Source organism: Caretta caretta, chromosome 15 (assembly GCF_965140235.1).
Source record: "Caretta caretta isolate rCarCar2 chromosome 15, rCarCar1.hap1, whole genome shotgun sequence".
NCBI classification, from domain to species: Eukaryota; Metazoa; Chordata; order Testudines; family Cheloniidae; genus Caretta; species Caretta caretta.
This window is the reverse complement of record NC_134220.1, coordinates 20,898,641-20,919,364: the sequence shown is the minus strand read 5'-3', so window position 1 is coordinate 20,919,364 and position 20,724 is coordinate 20,898,641. Positions and strand designations below refer to the sequence as shown.

Genomic DNA, 20,724 nt, shown 5'->3' with positions numbered 1-20,724 from the left:
AAACATCTGTCATGTTAATACCCCTGCAGAGTCACAATTTGTTTTTAAGAAGGAGACCTAAAATCCTGTTTCCACAGCAGTTAGTTATGGGATGATGCAGATTGATTATATGGGAGACATGAACACATAGGAAGCTTTCAAGCATTGGACATGTGTGACGATGACCAGTGTAGAGGAACAAACGAGACAGTAAAAAACAAACTTTAAAAATAAAATGATGTTATGAATCAAATAAGATTCAGCATGAGCTTTGGTGAAACAGCAGTGGTTATAACGTATGTGCACCAGCTCTCTAGTTCACACACACAGAGATATGCAAAGCTGTCTTCCACCTTACATAGTCATTTGTCCCTCTGGAAAGTGCATGTACAATGCTACCATTCTTTTTTCACTATTTGGGTACAGAGCTGTAGAAAATCAGGCCCACGGATACGACAAAGCAGTTAGCTTCACAGAGAGGGATCCAGCTGAATTTGCTATCTGATAAAGAAGAATAAAAAAAGGCTAGAGAAAAGTGATACTTAAGCGATCTCTGAGCTCTAAGAAAAAACACTCCAAAAGGGTGACCCCAAACATGCCCCATGTCAAATCCTAGTGGGATAAATATGATGGGCCTGGCAAGGAAACAAATGCAATCAATGAGGAGGTTTCAATTTGTTTTAAAACAGTGTCAAACAAACAAACAAATCAACGGTCCAGAACGTTTTCTGCGAAAATAAATCTAGCACCATTGATTTTTCTACAATTGCTGTCTGCAGGTAGAAGGAAGGGCCTTAGCTGTGCAAAATACTTGCTCAGTGTGACCAACTGCAAGCAGATATGCTCCAAACATTAAGCATATGGCATAGTAAAGTCTTCTAGCATCCTGGGGTTTTTGAGAAGTAGGTCACAGCACTAGGACAGGTCAAAAAATTCCATTTTTTTAAAAAAACAGAAAATTGGATTTTCAACTAAATAACTTTTTTCATGGAAAGTATCTGCTTTCTGTAGAAAAATTTTGCTTTTTGTCAAAATAAGGAATCAAACAGTTTTTAGTCAAAACCCAAACACTTTTGGCTGAAAACCAAAATTTTTGCGTAAAAAATGCCACTATGGGGCCTTGCTCCCCCATTCTTCCTATAGGTCAGACTCCCCTGACAGACTATGTCTCTCATGATGCACCACGGCCATGATGAGTACCATGATGCACTGTGGTGGCTCAGCAAGATGGTTCAACATGTGAAATGTAGTCTGGCCAAGGAGCCTGGCCCACAGAGGAGAATGGGGGCATTGGACTGGCAGTCAGGAAATCAGGGATCTCTTCCTGGCACTGACCTGCTCTGTGAAACTGGGCACTTCATTTTACTTCAGTTTCCTCTCTCACCCTTTGTCAGTACTATTTATTTAGATTGTCAACTCACAGAGGCCGGGACTGTCTCTCACTATGTGTTTGTAAAGGGCCTAACACAATGGGGCCCTGATCTCAGTGACAGGAATCACTGTAATACAAAATATATATATATGATATAAAAAGATCTTCTACACTTTCCACAGTATGCATCCGATGAAGTGAGCTGTAGCTCACGAAAGCTTATGCTCAAATAAATTGGTTAGTCTCTAAGGTGCCACAAGTACTCCTTTTCTTTTTGCGAATACAGACTAACACGGCTGCTACTCTGAAACCTGTAAAACAAATATAGCAATAGTTCCACTAGAGTCACTTACTGATTGATTTACATCAGTACGAGGATCCAAGTGCTTAAAGTTAGTCACCTGTGTAAGGCACCAGGTAAATTTTGGCAAAAGACAATCACCACCATGCACAAGGAAAGTCAATTAGTCAGGAGAGGTGGCGGCCCAAAAGCTGGAGCAGCACAAGGACCACGGTAATTGTGAAGAGAAAGTTACAGTCCTTGGGAGGGATGCAAAGAATGAATTTCATTCACTTGCCACATTTAACTAAAAGTATTACTGTGGCAGCTGCTGTACCTGCCTCCGAGAAATATTAGAAATGCCACCACAACAGTTAGGAAAAGTTCAGGATCTAATGATGAATCTATTTACAGCAACAACTGCCCTTTTTTCAAAGAAATACACTCACATCTGGAATTAAGTTTCTGCGACCCCCGAAAGAAACCTATGCTATTGCAGAGAAACATAGATGACCACTCTGGTGTTCAGTCTGAATCTCCTGCAGTAAGATCATAAAGATATTGAATATTTTGGAAGTGTCTATCCCAGTCCAGTTCCAGTGGTCAGACCTTCAGACACCAGCCCCCCCACTGCCAAAAAAACCAAAACAAAACACACAAAACCCCCACCATTAGAAATTGCATTTTTGTTGGCAATCTTAGCAAAGTATTAAGGCTAAATTTTTCAAGGATACTGTACCTAAATGATTCGGATGTCCAATTTCCATTAAAATTAAACCGGGTGTCCAAATCCCATCCTAACCATGACTCAGGGAGACTCACCTTTAGAACTGTTTTTTTGCATATCAGAGTCAAGTAGCGTGGGCTGAAAAAACAAAATTTCATTTGAGGTTTCAACATTTTGTTTCTATTCCAATGCAGAATGAATCTAGGGCCTTTGTTTTTCTTTTGTAAACAAAAAAATTCAAAAAAGAGACTTAGCCCAGGGTCTCCCATGTTCCAAGTGAACCTTAACCACCAGTCTATAGAGTCAGACTCTCCCTCTGTCATTCTCTTCTATTGGAGCTGTTCCACTTTGCACAAATAATTAAATATTCAGTAGGGCAGAGAAAGAGAGAGTGCTCTCTAGCCCAGTGCTTAGGGCAATCTCTGCTCTGCCTGATTCATACCAAAGAGTGGACTTAAACCTGGATCTCCTATCTCCCAGGTGAGCGCCCTAACCACTGGGCTTTCGACTATTTTGAGGTGGGGCTCTCTCCCTGGTTTTGACCAAAACATTCATCCTGGGCTTTAGGAAAATTTAATCAAAATGGAAGTTCTCAGGGAATGCAAATTACTGCAGTGTAAGGTTTGTCTTTATCTAATGGCCACTCTTTTGGAGTTTGACTTTAATGCTTTTTCATTTGACGCAATGTACCACAAAAGCAAAATGCAGCTGAAATAAATTGCTCTAAGAGAGGAACTTGAGTTATTTCAGCTTTGTGATGCTTACTTCTTTCAATCAGGTAGTTCTCAGCTTTGCAGATAAAGTTGTCTCTCATAGCTACGTGGCGGTTCTCCCATAAAATCTTAGTGTGTATGGTTTCACAGCACCACAGTATGAGTGACAGAAATTATTTCTTAGATCATCTAGTCCATTCCCTTTTCAATGCAAATTTATATCCTTAGTCTCTAATGCTTTCTTGAACAAATGACTCAAGCAATGGGAACCCCATCTTGAGAGACTATGGGCCTGATTCTCTCGCCTACACCACTGTAAATCCCCTGATCAACTATTCCTGGTTTGCAGAGATGGAAGGGACAGGAGAATCGGCTCCATTACTTCAGGACATCTATTTCAGTCTGTGATAAAAAAGTTCTGGTTATGGATCTAGTGTTTCCAGCTCTGTTTGTTCGACAGCACAACGAGAACCTGAACATTTTCAGTGTGTTAGCTCACCTCCACCATCACAGTTCACCAAAACAATTAACAAATGACAAGGCACATGTCCTTCAGTCTTTACAATGTAGATTTCAATCAGCTGTGATGTAATGGTAAATGAAGGACTTTTGTTTGTACAGACCATGAAAAATTTTATCTCAATCTTCTGAAGATTGGGTTTTTTCCTTTGAAAGTTTCTGGTACAAAATAAGCCTCTGCATCTCCCGCTTCCCCACCCCCACACCTCTCTGGAAACAATGACAGACTCATTATCCCAGGAGAACTGTTTTAATTTGCAAGGCTATCTTTGTGAACCTTAAAATAGCATTCAAATTATGTGCATTCCTTTTCATCCAGATTTGAAATGCAGAAAGGAGTTGGCCTTTTTCTCTTGGGTTTGCAGTACTCTGCGCCTCAGTCCCCACATAAATAAGACAAGGGAGAGAAACAAATGTAAGTGGGAATACAGCTCCTAAAAATCCTAAATATGTCATTCATAACAACCCTCTCAAGATTTTAAGAGCCAAATACATGGAGATGACAAAGGATGTTATGCTTAAAAAACAAAAGCATTTATCTGAAGCTGGATTTTTTTTCTTAGCCAGTGTGGGGTAAGTCATTTTGCACCCCAGTTTTCTTCCAGGCCATTTGGACCTGGCCAATATATTTTCAAAGCAGAATTTTCTTTTCCCCTTGAAAGACATGGGATCCTCAAATGCCAAGGGCAGAGTGGAACTCCAGTGAATAGCCATGACGTGCTTTTTGTTCTGCACCGATGGAAGCTCATTCCATAGAGGAAGAGAGTCATGGCACTTGCACTCTTCTGGCTAATTCTCAGGGCACCACTGGTGACAGCTTCACCTGCCTCTGCCTTCAGTGAGATGTCAGCAATCCAGAGAGGGAGACAAAGAGAGGAAAAGAATTCAAAACAGACAACTGTTCTAAAAACTCCTCTGAAATCATGGTTGGCACACCTGCCAGGGCAATCCCAGAAATCTGGATTTAACTCTTAGCTCTGCCACAAACTCTCTGTTTGACCTTGGGCAAATCACTTAATCACTCTGTGCCTCAATTTCCTATCTGTAGAAAGGGGAAGATACTTCCTTTCTTCCACCCTGTGTCTATCTTGTCTATTTACATTGTAAGCTCTTCAGGACAGGGACTGCCTGTTATTCTGGGCCAAATTTTCAAAACTGCACAATGGCTGTATACTGGGTTAGTCTACGCAACAATTGAACTCCCGCGACTAACTCAAGTCAGCTGACTCAGGATTGTGGAGCTAAAAATTGCTGTGTAGACATTAGAGCCTGGACTCCAGCCCAAGCCTGAATATTTACACAGGAATTCAGAGTAGCAGCCGTGTTAGTCTGTGTCCGCAAAAAGAAAAGGAGTACTTGTGGCACCTTAGAGACTAACAAATTTATTTGAGCATAAGCTTTCGTGATGCATCGGATACATCCAATGAAGTGAGCTGTAGCTCACGAAAGCTCATGCTCAAATAAATTTGTTAGTCTCTAAGGTGCCACAAGTACTCCTTTTCTTTTTACAAAGGAATTTTTAGCCTTGCAGCCCAAGCCCCATGAACCTGAGTCAGCTGACCTGGGCCAGCCACAGCCAAGCAGCAGGTCTTTTATTTCAGTGTAGATGAACCCACTGAGAGCTAAGCTCTTTTGAAATCTGCCATAGGAGTCACAATGGGAGCTGCTGGATACTGGGAATTTTGGAGTATCTGACTCTTATTTAAATATCTGAATGGCAACTGAGATCTTTTCAAAATCTGGCTGCAATTGTGGTTGCAAAACCCAGGGAAATCCAGCCCTGAGCTGTTTTGAAAATCTGTTTCCTTGTGTTTGTGCAGTGCCTGGCACGATGGGGGCATGATGCATTCCCACAATATGCATAATAGTAACAAAAGGGTTTTGCAGGCATGTGAGCATTTCAGTGGTGCTCAAAACTGAGTTAATCACCACTGGCTCAGAAATACTGACATGTTCAGTTTTACTTTAGCTTGGGGGTTGGGTTGGAAGTATAGGAAAGAAAATATGTATAACAACTCCTCTCTCTCGATAGATAGATAGATAGACAGATAGATAGATAGATATTCTGTCTACATTAAAGCAGAGTGATTCTGGAGAATTCATATTAATAATGTAGGACAAATACATCTTGAGTTCTCATTTAAGTACTACCATTCCTGAAAATTTAAAAAAGAAAAAAAATCAATGTTAATTGAATGTGTTTCTTAGAAATACTCCATATGACTCTATTAAAAAACCCCCACCATGTCTGGGGAAGCAGACCCTGTTGTGAATATTAATAGACTGTCTAATAGTGCTACTCTCTGTTTATTATCTCCTTTATTCTCTCTCCCCATGTTTCCACGTGGAAACTCTGCAATAGTGAGAAAATTGACTACATGAACTCATTCTGTCTTAATCTCTCCTCATTAGGACTAGGGATAAAATGTATCTGTCATTTTTGTAGGCTCACTCTCTCTCATCATTATGGCCTCTATCATCCTCTTTAGTACAAAAATGTAAGCAGATGTGCATAAAGATGTACCACTAATGAGAGTCATGACCTACAGATGACATTCACCCCTGATAAGCTGGGATAAACTCTCTATATGCAGGTAGGAAGAGGACAAGTTCTTTGGGGCACTGTAAGATAGCACGAGGATGAAGGGATGCAAAAGAACAGACATACAAGATGGTAGCCACTCAGCTCGACCCAGCAACTGGAGATGGAAATCATACGAGACTGGTTGCCAAGCAGTTAAGTTTGTGGCCCCACATCACCTGTTGCTGAACAAGTAAGCAATAGGAACTATGCATGTGAGAAAGGATAACCTCAGTGGGAGTTTCACAGATTCGTTAGTCTCTAAGGTGCCACAAGTACTCCTTTTCTTTTTGCGAATACAGACTAACACGGCTGTTCCTCTGAAACAGATGGAGTGTTTGCAGAATTCATAGGCTGCAATAATTCAGTCTGACCTCCTGTATAACACAGGCCATAGAGATTCCCCAAAATAATTCCTAGAGCAAGCTTTTGGATCAGGATATTTACTTAGGAAGTGCTTCTTCAATGAGCTTGGGGAGACCAACCAGAGGCTCAAAAATGCAGGAAGTCCACTTTTTAAATTGCGCAATCACTCCAAAAGGAGAGTATCCAGCTCTTCAATATCATAGTGTTAAGTACTATATTAATATCAATAAGCACAGATGGGTTGGGTATAAATAATGAGGGTCAAAAATACATCTGACAAAGGTAAAGCGTTTGATTCTTATTTAAACAAAGGCCCCTTTAGACCTCTCTGGCAGCGTAAAGGGACCTTAAACTGGATGTTGCATAAATGAAAATCAGGTTCAAAATATCTATGTATCTTAGGTATTTATAGGCACCGATCACCTTGGTGTATAAGCACCAAGTGGCTAAAACCCAGAGTTTGCAAAGTCACAGCATACCTGACCAGACCACAAACGTGAAATGGCATTCTCCTCTGATCCTTGGGGAACCACCATCTGTGAGGCAAGATGCTTCCTGACCAGCCCATTAGTGCCTCTGCATTGCAATCAACCCTTTGCTAACCTTTGGGCTGTTCACTAAATGAGTGTGCATCACAATGCATCTGTAGGCACAGTTTGATTGTGCTCTCTCTGGCTGATCACCTACTGCTGTGCTCAGTATGGCTCTGTTCTATTGCAAATTTGCTGCTTGTATGTGCGGCTGCTGGGGTAGGAGGATGCAGAGCAGGGTTATCCCTCAAGTCAAAGGAAGCTCTGAGCATGAAGCTTTTACCAGACTAGACTGCAGTGTTTATACCAGGCTAACCTTAATTGCAGATAAATATTGTTAGGTTCAACAATTTCCCACCTCCCCCTTTCTTTATTCATGTTGCTAACAAGACACGATGACTTAAATGGGACCATAATATACTATTCAATGAGAGTCAGGAAATCAGACTCTGGTCCTATATCCTTTAGCCATAAAAAGTTACAGATAAATCCAAGCCATATATCCCAATCTCCCCACTTCAATTAAAATATGACTGCAACAAAACCAAATCCCAACCGACAAGGTTTTATAAAACCTAACACAATCCATTCCCTCTCTCCCATAACTATGGTAATAAAAACGTACATCACACTCAGTCACATGAGCTTGTGGGCAAGTCTCATGGGGCTGTAAACTAAGCAGAAATAATAGTGCAGAACATTCCTGCCCACCAATTTTTGCTCAAATTTAACAAGGAAGGGCAAACAAAACATTTTTAAGGGTAGTCCAACTGTAAATATAACTGGTGCATAAAAGCAGCTGCTGTTTATGGTTGTGAAATACTGGGAGGTTTTTTTCTTTTTTCCTTTTTACCATACAGGAGAGAATAATTAAATCCATTTGAACAGAAATAGGTACTATAAAAGCTACCCTCAAAAATGACATAAAACTGAATCTGTCAGGAGAAAGTCAAGAACGTATTATTTTCGCCATGCATCTTCATTTCTACAGTGAAAATTCCTGAAATGCAGCAAGTGGCATGGGAGAAAAAAAAAAAAAAGACACCATCGCTAGGATAGCAAACCCAGAACAAGTATTTGGTATATAACATGTTCAAGCTGAACTAAGCTGTTCCCCATAAAACAGGTCTATTCTAATCAATGGTGGGCACGAAGAGATGTCCCCATCAAAACTACTGTTATTGGAAAAAAAGAACATAATGTAACCTCAGGACAGTCAATTCATAAACTGACTCAGAATACTTAATACAGATCCAGTGAAGGATGAGTTTGTCATGAAATTGAATCGTGTCTCAGGAAAGGAGGAGGATTGTAACAGCTGCCTGATGGCCAATTTATAGTTTGTCATTGCAGCTGACTATAGAGGAAGGTAAAGAATGATTTACTGAGGGGTTTTTTTCTCCCACTAAAAAGAAATATAAAATGCTCCTATAAAGGGAGTTAGTTTGTCAGTGAAAGATCCACTGCGAGCTTACAAACCAGTTTTCCTTCTCTCAGAGTAGAGGCTACCCCCAAACTGTGTAATAGGGGAGGATTAAATTTTGGAGTAAATTAGACCAGTAATGGTATCTAGTTGGCATATTAATTCAAGCTCAGCAGTTTCTCGTTGGAGTCTGTTTTTGAAGCTTTTCTGTTGCAAAATTGCCACCCTTAAGTCTTTTACTGAGTGGCCAGAGAGGTTGAAGTGTTCTCCTACCGGTTTTTGAATGTTATGATTCCTGATGTCAGATTTGTGTCCATTTATTCTTTTGCGTAGAGACTGTCCGGTTTGGCCAAACCGGTAGGAGAACACTTCAAATTAGATACCATTAACTTGGGTTTGAATAGAGACTGGGAGTGGCTGGGTCATTACACTAATTGAATCTATTTCCCCATGTTAAGTATCCTCACACCTTCTTGTCAACTGTCTAAATGGGCCATCTTGATTATCGCTACAAAAGTTTTTTTCTCCTGCTGATAATCGCTCATCTTAATTAATTAGCCTCTTACAGTTTGTTGCTAACTTCCACCTTTTCTGTATGTATATATGTAATCTTCTTACTATATGTTCCATTCTATGCATCTGATGAAGTGGGCTGTAGCCCATGAAACCTTATGCTCTAATAAATTTGTTAGTCTTTAAGGTGCCACAAGTAACCAGGGGTTTGTGATTTAATGAGCAGCTGCATCAATGAAAATAAACCGTGAAATGCTAAAGGTTCAGCACAACAAATACCCTCCTCCCATCTCCCCTGGCAATGTATAATGATTAAAAGAGGACAAAGAAGAAAGAACAAACAAACAAAAAACCCAAGCTAATCTGCAAATAGGGAGAGGAACTGAAATGTACATGCCTGCCTACAGAAAAGGGATGTGAAATAAATGGGGAAGTAAACACGGCTGAGGAGAAAACAGAATTGAACGGCTAGAAAGGAGAAAAGTAGCACAAGGTATGTCAGGAAATGAGAATAATGAAAAGGAGATTAAGAAATTAAAATAAGCGAGTGGGAGCACATAGCATGCAATTTAAAATGTAAATACCATGCAGATGCAACACAGCTCTGCAGAACATCCAAAGGGCACTGACTGATTAGAAACAGAAAGCCCTGTGTATTCTGAACATCGCTACTTTTTGACACACAGCGTAACAATGAAATAGCCCCACACATCACTGGGTTCTGTCATTTTTGATCTGGAAGTGGAGTCTTGCGGCTTGCTTCAAATATGGTGTATGCTTTATAGCAACAGCACCCTACCCATCTGGGGATCGAGGCAACCAGGCTAACATTCAGCCATGCCAGCCATTTCCCCAATGCATCCCCTTCAGCTACATGTGACCTGACCTGTGATGGAGCTTGGGGTCCTCAAAATCTTGAGACTAGCATTTGGAGCAATACTAGATGAATTTTGAATTGAGAACCTTAACAACAGTATTAATAAATTATTATATATAGTAGCCATATTATGGTAATCCCTCTCTAATTTGAGGTAATTAGTACGGTAACTGGGGGTCGTGTATTTTGAGTACCTCAAAAACTTATTTAAATGAATTTATCCTCACGACAGCCCAGTACTATTATTCCCATTTTACAGATGGAAAACCAAAGCAGAAAGATAGACTAACTGGCATGGCGAAGCAGGGAATTGAGTCTGGGTCTCCTAGGTCCCAGGGTAGCAGCCTAATTACTGAACCATCCCTCCTCTCCAATTTTTAACAGTACAGTACCAAAGGCGCCAACCTAAAGGCACCAACTGATATCGGGACCCAGTTATGCTCGTCACTGTATGTACAGATAGTGAGAAACAGACCTTGCCCTACAGAGTTTACAGTTTAAGGGCCAGATTCACCAATACTCACAATGAATAGTACCATGCTTCTGAATAGCCCCATTAATTTCACCGAGGCTCTTTGCAGTGTAAAGTACTACTTGATGTGAGTAAGAGTGGAATAATTTGGCCCTGAGTTAGCAAAACAGACCAAGGATGGGAGATAAGAGGTATATGCTGGCTTCTTTCTCTGATCCTCAGAACCTTACATTTCACATATAACTCATTCCCCAAAGCAGGTGTTTTTCTAAGGACATCAACAAGTGGCAGCTAGTGTTTTTCCTAACACAACTGTTACTGCTTGCACTAAGGACTCCACTGAACCTGTGTGTTTCTGTAACATCATGTTGTTGCCGTTCAGTCTCTAAGCAATTATAGTTTACAATCCTCTGCTGAAGTGCAAAATTACACACAAGCAAGAGTTAGCTGTGCTAATTTATGACTGTGCGTCAAAGTGAATCATTCCACATCCTCACCCACCCCTCTCATATTATGTTAAATTAATAAAACAATCTGCAGTGACACTATTGATTAATTTAATAGCTTAACTCAAATGTTATACAGTACTGAACTCTGGGAATTATGTTAAAAAAAAGAGAGACACACAATTACCATGATGGCAAAGGTGTAGTTTTCCTTATATGAACCACCACTGCATGAAGCAAACATAAAACCACAGCTCTGCACCTCTTTCCAGAGCATTATTTCACTTCATATTATTTGCAATTAGGGCTCAATTGAGTAACAAAGTTTTCAAGCTGGCTGTCCTGCACTGTATATAGATTTGGTCTGGGACGTGATGGTGGTGGAGAGGCTTCTGCAGCTGTTCATAGTATAAAGGGGTGGATGATTTTTAAAAAATCCATTCTAATATTTTGGATCGAATTTATCTCCTGACTAATCATAGATTAATACTGTGAATGGAAAGAATACTATGTCTTTGCTGCATTGGTGTACCTGCGGCCATACCAACTTGGGCTGAAATCCACTCACATCTTAAACCGTCACCAAGGTAGTGGTGGGTCAGGATTTCCCTGGCCCATCTTTGAGGAACACCTGGAATATGTGGCGGTTTCCCTGTGCGTTGAGACTGAGCATGTTAGGGTGGCTGTGCTGCCATCTTTCAGATCAGAGGGTAACTGAGTTCCTGAGCCCCTGCAGTCATTAAACATCATGATATGTTTTAGAAGTGTAGCCCAGTGTGCGTGTTAATTCCTCTCATAGGCATGTCATCCAAGTACCGCCTAGCCCTTTGTGAACTTGGAAGCTGAAAGGGGCTATGTGTGGCCTAGATTCCAATAGCTGCTCTGCAGTAGTTCCATATCAATGTTGCATAGTAACTGTCAGCTTCCAAAGTCACAGAGTGCTAGACTGTTACTTAGACTTAGACAACAAGTCCATAGAGGGGAGTACGAGGGATTTAAAAGGTTTGAGTAGGGAACCCTAAACATGCTGCCCAGCGCAGCTGAGCCTGTGTGGAGGAGGAAGTACTTTGTTCCTGGTACGAACTCCTAGCCATTTACTTCTGGAGCAAAAGAGGAATCAGAGAGATCATTCTGATTCTCAGTGTCCATTTCCTGGTCTGCCCCTGGAGCAGTGCAACTACATATTGCCCCTAGTTTCGGGCAAAATATCGATCACCTGGTAAACAATACTCTGTGCAAACCTAGCTCAAGTTTGGAGGCTAGCTGACCAACACTGTCAGACGGACCAATAGCATCCCACAGTTTCCTTGTGCTCCCCTGTTTACCTGTCTGCATCCACCTGTTGTCCTATATATAGATTGTACTATTGGGGCGGAGACTGTTTCTGTGTTTGTACAGCCTCTAGCACAACGGCATTCTGGCCTGTGACTGGAGTTCCGCCGCAATACAAGTAATAAATAATGATGCTGCACAAACCAAATTGGCACAGTCAGTCTATGTTCAGGAAAAGTCCAAGGCTGGAATAGCAGGGATGATGTATGTTGGGAGCAAAGGACATTGACAGATCTGTTCAATGGCTTTCCTTTGACCATGTGATCTGTTTCTGACTTTTATGGGCACCAGAGTTCCCTCCCAGTATTTAGTCCTAAATAAATGGCAAGGAGAATTACTTTTTAAATTATTTATGTTTCAGTCGCTGGATGAGAAAAATGCACTGCTGCTTGGGAATAAAACGTCGCCTTCAAGATGCCAGGCAGTTCTCTCGGTGTTTATTACAGATATTATTATTACTTGTGAACAATGAGACCAACTGCATGGCTACAGGGACCAATTTCTTGGTTTTTATTAAATGGGTTCAATGCCATTTATCATATCGGTTAACATTATGGGGTAAATCCAGCTCTACAGTGCACAAGGCGCTCGCTGCATTGGAACTGGAGTGGCTCCTCTTTGGAGGGGTGGCCATGGGGGAGTAAGCATCTCTAGCGCACTGCGCTGATAGAGGCAGGGGAGTGGACCAGTCTCTCCCCAGGAAAGGATGGGAGTAAGCTCAGTGGATCTTGGACAGGATCTAGGACCAGCCACTCCCCCGCTGGAGTGGAGATGTAAAACCAGAGCAAAAGTTACTGAGGACCTATAACTGTAAGTAGTGGCTACAAAGCAGCTATGGAGTGGGGTTTGGAATTATTTCCCCCTTTCCCTCTCCTCTGACCTTCACATCCCAATTACACAAATGTAGGTTGTCCTCTGAGTTCACTGGCAGCTCTAAAGTCTAAATTCCCAGACTTGGCAGATGTAAGAGGCAAGAGTTGAAATGTATAGTTCACATTTTAGAGGGCTCAGTGACTGGATAAACAACATAAACCAATATTATCTAAGTCTGTGGATAGAAAACCAACTCCACAAAATTAACTAAATATATGTGTTGTGTAATGCTTGTGGAGAGGAAGATTGGCTGTATAAATATTTGGATTATAAACACTGCTCTTGATTCACTTAAAAAGAGCTCTTTGTATCTTTTTAACTTCTTCCTCCCCGCCCCCAACCAATGCTATCAAAAAATACTAAAAAGGCACTATTCCTCAGCAACAGCTACACAACAAATGAAATGTGGAATTTTTAGGCCAAGTTGTTTTAGAAATATAAGACTAAAAAAGAGTCATTACAATTTGAACTAGTAAACTACAGCTATACTTCCAATAGGAAGGATGGTTTTGCAGCTAAGACCCAGGGCTGGGGGTAAGAAGAACTAGGTTCAATGTTTGGCTCTGCCACAGACATACTATAGGACCTTTGGCAAATCACTTCACCTCTCTGCGTCTCAGTCCCCATTCATAAAAGAGATAATAATAATAGTCTGTGTCTGTCTTGTCTATTTAACAGCAAGCTCGTTGTGATAGGGACTGTCTCACACTCTGTGCTGAGCTGTTTTGAAAATCCAGCTGTAAGCATTTGCATTTTCCTCAGTCTCAAAACAGGCTGAGCCATTTTAGCTCAAATTTTACATAAAGAGAAGCCAGGCCTGGAACGTTTCAGTCTGAAAGGAAGAGCTAAGCACCTGGAATGGGACTTTAACATGACCTCTCACTCTGTAGTCCAGGTATAAGATAGAGCTATGCATAACAGAATAGGGAAAAGGCACTTTATATATATATATATATATATATATATATATATATATATATATATATATAAACAACATGCAACCATTTGAAAGCAGCCCAGTCAACTTTCATGACCCTAGTAGGAAATTCTTGGGTCAGATTCTGCATGACTAAATCAATGACAGTTTTGCCTGAGTAAATACTGTGCAGAGAGACAAGGTGGGTGAGGTAATATCTTTTATTGGACCAGCTTATGTTGGTCAAAGAGACAAGCTTTCAAGCTGTTGTATAGATCAAAAGCTTGTGTCTTTCACCAACAGAAGTTGGTCATACAAGATGTTACCTCACCCACCTTGTCTCTCTAATATCCTGGGACCAACACGGCTACAACAACTCTAAGTACTGTGAAGTCAGTCACACCTATAGTCCTTTTTATTAAAATGGGCCAGATTCTTGATACACTCATTCATGACGAATACCATCTTACTGTGCAAGTGGCCCTATGGAAGCCTACAGTCTAGATTCTGATGCATCCAAGGTCTCTTGGATCGGAATGGAACTCCTAGCAGACACAGGTATTACTCAATGTGAGCATGGTTAGTAAATTTTGACCAGTGGTACCACTTATGGCATAAAGTAATAATCAATGTGTGAACAAGAACCTTGAAATCTGACCCCAGAATCTTTTCTAAGAATCTTTTCTAGTTCTCTTCAGGAGGGGAGGCTCAGCAACGTAATAATTCCACCAGAGCTCAAAGGGCTCCTTGTTGGATACTACTTGTGAAATGTTAAAAAGCACGCACGAGAACAAGATCTTCACAACACAACCACGAAATCTGTCTATACAACTGTCCCGATAAACAAAAATATTTCAGAATTAATTAACACAATTCAGAGACTAGCATTCCAATTTCATCCCTGATCCATAAATTTAGTGTTAAAGAAAGTGTTCAGTACATTATATTTAGATTAAAATTTGCAGTAAGAAATTGCTGCAGAATTTGCAGTAAGAATTGTCAGAGAACCAGTAGCACCGATCTTGTATGCTAAAAGCCACCAAGGGACTAGCAACATGACAGAAGCAAAATGCATTGATTAACGTTGATGAGTTTCAGAGATACTGTGGTTTTTCCATAGATAGGAGTGTTTGTAATGTAGGGTTTAAGGATATAATTCTTAAGGATATAAATCAGTATAATTATATATGGCTACTGCAGTGGAGAAGCTGAGAAATCTTTTCTTCCACCCATCCAGGCTTTCACAGACTGGTAGATAATTGTTACGTATTTGTAGGGTGATCAGATGGCAAATGTGAAACATCGGGACAGGGTGGGGGGATAATCGGTGCCTATATAAGAAAAAGCCCCAAATATCGGGACTGTCCCTATAAAATCGAGACATCTGGTTACCCTACATATTTGTATTGTATTCTAGGCCTCAAGAATTAAGAAAATATCACATCAGACTTAGTTCACTTAGGAGTTCCAGTTTCACAAACAAAAAAAAACTAGTTTCAGAGGAACAGCCGTGTTAGTCTGTATTCGCAAAAAGAAAAGGAGTACTTGTGGCACCTTAGAGACTAACCAATTTATTTGAGCATGAGCTTTCGTGAGCTACAGCTCATGCTCAAATAAATTGGTTAGTCTCTAAGGTGCCACAAGTACTCCTTTTCTTTTTGGGAAAAAAAAAACTAAAAACAAAAATCACTTAGATGTTGACTGGTGTTTGCTGAAAGGTTCATAAACCTTCTGGGAAATCTGAGCTAATTTTTGGTTATTTAACAAAACCTGAAATCAGGTGAAGAGAACCCCTTGTTAAGGAACAAAAACTAACCCTTGTTCTTTTATTCTCACTCCTACCTTTTATACCCTGTATCTGTACCAGGTGCTCTGCAGAATGAAGTCAGTTATAGCGAGAGAGTGTTTTTTGAGTTCTGGAGGGGAAAATTAAAGATGAATTATGGCAACACTTAACAAGCCTCTTGTTATTTGCCTAATTTTTCAGGACTAAGACTTTTTACCCAGAGCTCTCTTGATATCCTGGTAGCATGTTTAAGGGGCAGTCATGGAAGATTGCTGCCCCCTATCTTTATTTAGCTTCTCTTTACAGTTACCAACAACGGACATTTGGGCTTGGGTCCAGTCTCCACTGAAGTCAATGGAAAGGTTCCCACTGATTTCAGTGTACATGGGATCAGGCCTCTGGTAAAGAAGAATGACAAACCAAGTTTACTCTTAAATAAAAAAAACCAACTATGAACAGTATATTTCAGTCCTTTGGTTAATAACCAACAAGGACATTTCATGATGTTTACTGTTCCATTAATCTCTCCTAAAACGTTTAAGATGCACTCTGAAGAGTATTCAGGAAGGCACTTACGTATATGTTCAACTTCAAGCATGTGCTTAACTCCAATTGACTTCAAAGTAAAGCAGATGTGTAAATGGTTTCCTGAATAGGGATGCTTTCCTGAATCAGAGCCATACATTGAGACCTTTGAAAAGTAAGTAACTGTACAGCATCCATCTATAAAGCCTTAACACTAGTGATGAGCCAATCTCAAAAGCTTCCAATGTTTGATTCTGTTTGATTCGGTAACCAACCTCTAGGGACAATAGACAAAGCTGGAAATCTTAAAGACCAGAGTTCTTCATTTGAACAGAGTTTTTAAGACTTCCTGGTTTGAGTCCAGTAAAACATATTTAGGGCTAGTTTGTGCCACAAGGACATTGCCCATAGTAAGGGACAGCATACTGGATGGTGCATCACCCCAGGAATGCTACAATTCCCTTCTTGTTCTTCCGCTTGCTCCAGAGGGTAGTGAATTTGCTACTGTCTGATGCCTGTGGGGAGTGGCAGAGTAAAGGTTCCATCCTTCATTACCCCTCCATCTGCTCTGGGAAGGGGAGTAGTGGCTGTGCATGGACCCAAGGCTAGAGTATATAACACAGGGGCATGAGAAAGGTTCCTAATCCCCACTATGCCCCATCATAGGTGTGCAGTTAGGGTACAACCTAGAACTTAGAAAACACTTGACTCTGTTGTTTCAGTTCAGTGAAAGGTTTGGGTGGCTTGTTATTCTGCCCAATCTGGCTTATCCGTCATTACTTAAGACACAATTCTGATCATTTGCAATTGCCTGCAGATGGAAACTATGACATCTCTTACCAGACCCTGGATACTGAATATCAATAATTCTATATCTGATTGTATCACTTTAAACACATTTTGAGAATTGAAGGTTGGCTTTTAAAAAATGCTTGATTTTATATCAAGCAGAATGAATATTTGACCATCAGAGTACATGTGTATTGACTCATGACTGACAGAGACAATGAACTATCTTGCATGATGGGTTTCCATCCCTTTTTCTTGATCGCTTTACAGTTTTAATTTTAATAACAATGTTTGGCTTTTTACAATATTGGCTTTTAATTTTAGGGTTCAAGTTTTTGAAAATTCTGATTTGTTCAAAACTCTTTATTTAACAGGAGAGCCAGATAGACATAAGGATCGCATACCTCTTTGTCTATCTTCCCCCATCTCTCTATAGCCCCAGTTCAGCAAGGTAATGTGCATGACTTTAACCATAGAGTTAGTTCCAATGAAGTCAATAGGCCTACTCATGTGTTTAAATGTATGCATGGCTATATACACATGCAGCTGTGTGGTGTAGTGGACAGAGCACTAGACTGTGACTCAGAAGACCTGGGCTCTGTTCCTCTCTCTGCCACTGGCATACTGAGTGACCTTAGGCAAGCCTTTCCCTCCTCTCTATCTCTGTTTCCTCACCAGTAGAACAGGGATAACAATACCCATCTCCTTTTGTAAATCGCTGTTGAAAGAAACTGTTTTAGAGCTAAGTATTATCATCATGTGCTTAAGTGCTTTACTGAATCGGGTCCATACTGCGCATATATTATAACTGGGCTACATTCTCTTGCTTTGTTCTATAGAACCAGTCTGAGCAGGTCTTGACAATATCCCCTGTCCAATACCCAGTTTGCATCACTGCACATTTAATAATTCTATAGAATATTGCTTCTTTCAATCAGTTACTCTAGGCAAAAATTCCTACTGGGAGACAGTACAAAGCATGCCTTTGTCAGCTTTATAGTCAGTTAGGGAGAAAAACATGCATCAGGAAGAAATGTATAATTCTATAAAGTGATAAAAAGTAAAAAAAATCTATTCCCCTCTCCCATTCTCTTTGTTCTAATAACTTGAGAGATGTCAGTTAAATAATCTATAGACCAATTTCTGTCTTCAAATACACACATGCACACTCCTCTCATTAACTTCTAATTCCGTCTTCAGCTGTTATTGAAATCAATAAGAGGTACATACTTGGGTCTGTAGATAGGATTTTGCCCCATACATAAACTAGACAACATAATCCATGGGAATATCGCCACAAACACTGTGTAAACAGTATAATATACCAGTATGCAAAGAGATTTACACATGCTACACGTTAGATGTATATAAGGTCAGCTCCTGCCCTCAAACATATGCCACTTTCCACTGATTTTGATGGGAATTGTGCATGCATATCTGAAGACATCATGCAAAATCAATGAACAGAATATGGACTCAAAATTATGACTTTCAAGTTATAAAAATGCAACAGTTGTACGGACAGTGTCTATGTCTTATTCCGTAAGTTACAGACAACACAGATGAAGCAGCACAGGGAGGACTGAACATGAATTCAGAGCTGGGAGCTGTAAGAAAGTAAATGCCACCAAGATTTAATAATATTTCATTCTCTTCCCTCTCCAATTTGTGGGTTATATTTTCACAAGGTGCAGGCAGTGTGCATCTTTGTACAGTGCAGTATAAAATCTTTGTGCATCCAAATACCAGTGCAATATAAATTAAATGGATATTTGGCACTTAACGTAAATTTGTTTTCAATTAGTTATATGAGAAGGTGGAGTAATTACTCAAATGTAGCAGAAAAGGTCCACTTCCTATGATTATCTCAACTTACTAATGGCCCCTGGATTACTTCCGCAGACTCCTTAAAATAGAGTTTAATTTTTTGTTATAGAAATAATTAGTCCACTAAAAGCTGTTCCTTTCTCCAAATTCTTTATGGGTCACCTAATCTTGCCATGGAAATGGGAAGCCAAACTCATACAAGACAGAACTCAGTACTGAGTACAAACAATAAAACCACAGGTATCATAGAAAGGGACTCTGCCAGGGCTGGGTGAGAGGGGGAAAGCATGTTTCAGGAGGTCACAAACATTCTCTTTGTTTTCTTCAAAAAATTAAGGTGGGAGTGGGGTCCCAATTCTTTTTCTGCGGAACACGGGGTCACAGTATGAAAAAGGTTGAGAACCCCTGTATTACACAATGACTATGAAAGAAAAAAAGGAGGGGACTGAAAGAGAGCAAAAGATAAACAAGGAGAGTGGGGACCTTATTCCACTCTTTAGCATCTCACTGACTTGGGTTATGGTCTCCCTGTGTCAAACTGAGAAGTGGATGAAACAGTAGCCGTCAGGCCAAGCGGTTGGAACAGCAGCGGTCACACCGAGTGCTCAGGCTGGGGACCAGAGCCAGGGGTCAGAGCAAGAATCAAGGACAGGGTTAAAACAAGGCTAGGCCAGGAGAGAGAATGGGCTGGGCTTGGGATGGAGCAGGAACAGTCTGCCAGAACCACCACGTGGCAGGGGACATTCCCAGTGAGATAGCAATGTTGAAGAGATGAGAGTGGCTGCTCTCATTGGGCCTTGGGCTCACCTGCTGAAGCTCTGTGTCTGTGGATTGGCTAAGCCCTGGTGGATTGCCGTGGAGCCCTCAAGTAGTCAGGCTCAGTGATGACTCATTGCCCCCTGTGCTCAGGTGGGAGCTAACTTGAACAGGCTAGTTTTGCGAAGCTTTCCCTTCTCCAGTCTTTACTAAGCCCTGCACAGTGTATTGAATTTTCACTTAAAAACGTACATTACCTCACGCATCAGAGGAGAAATGTCCAGTTACCACGTCCTGTTGTCAGTAGTAAAATTGCCGCAAGTCAGCTGTTAGAGAAACCATCAATGAGATTTACTACAATGGCTGGGTTGTGAAGTGTTTATGACTCAAATAACTTAAAACAGCATTCAAAACCTCAAATAACCCCAAAACACCTTTCCCGTAATGAAAAGCTACCTTTGATCTGCACTTACTGCTGCTAACTGAAAATACTTTGTCAACCCCCCCCCCCCCAATCCTAGCATAAATACTTTATTTTAATCATTTGGGCTAAACAGGTTATTTAAAGTATTAATCACATACATTTGACACTTCAAACTTGATGACAGGGGAGAACTATCAAAATATCAGACTGCCACTTGCATGTTTCTTTAACTTAGAACATTTGCAGCAATCTCAGACACAGTCTGGTTTCATTGAATTGTCCTTGATATGATGATTACGGCTGCAGCATGCAATAACTATGGGGGAAATCTTATTTTGAATGGTGGAGATCCAAAAACACCACCCGCTTTTTTGGACATACACAAGGGAAACAGATCTTCGTAGACTGAGATTCTCTAAGTATTTTTAAATGTTTTTCTTGAGTTCAGCTACATTTTTAAAAATGTTTTTGCAATTTATGTTTCTGTTCTTTATGTAAGTGATTGGCCTCCCCTTTCCTGAATGAAGCATTTCTCCTAATCATAATGCAGCTCCTAAAACCCATTAAAATCAGAGAGACAGTGTTAAAATGTCAAGTGTGTAATTGATGTGTGAAATAAATGGACTCTCAGGGCTATGGGAAGGGTGAACAGTCATTCTGAAGGGTACTTCAAATCAATGCCACAGTAGTGTCTATTC

The 20,724-nt window shown here is 40.5% G+C and overlaps 1 long non-coding RNA gene across 1 annotated transcript in view; it reads right to left on the bottom strand.

The window, feature by feature from the left end:
* The window catches only part of LOC142069314 (uncharacterized), a 440,919-nt gene that overhangs the window by 275,384 nt on the left and 144,811 nt on the right, over nt 1-20,724 (bottom strand). Inside the window, exon 2 of the long non-coding RNA XR_012665074.1 lies at nt 19,860-19,928. This is a non-coding gene — a long non-coding RNA (uncharacterized LOC142069314). The remainder of the gene's footprint in view (nt 1-19,859; nt 19,929-20,724) is intronic.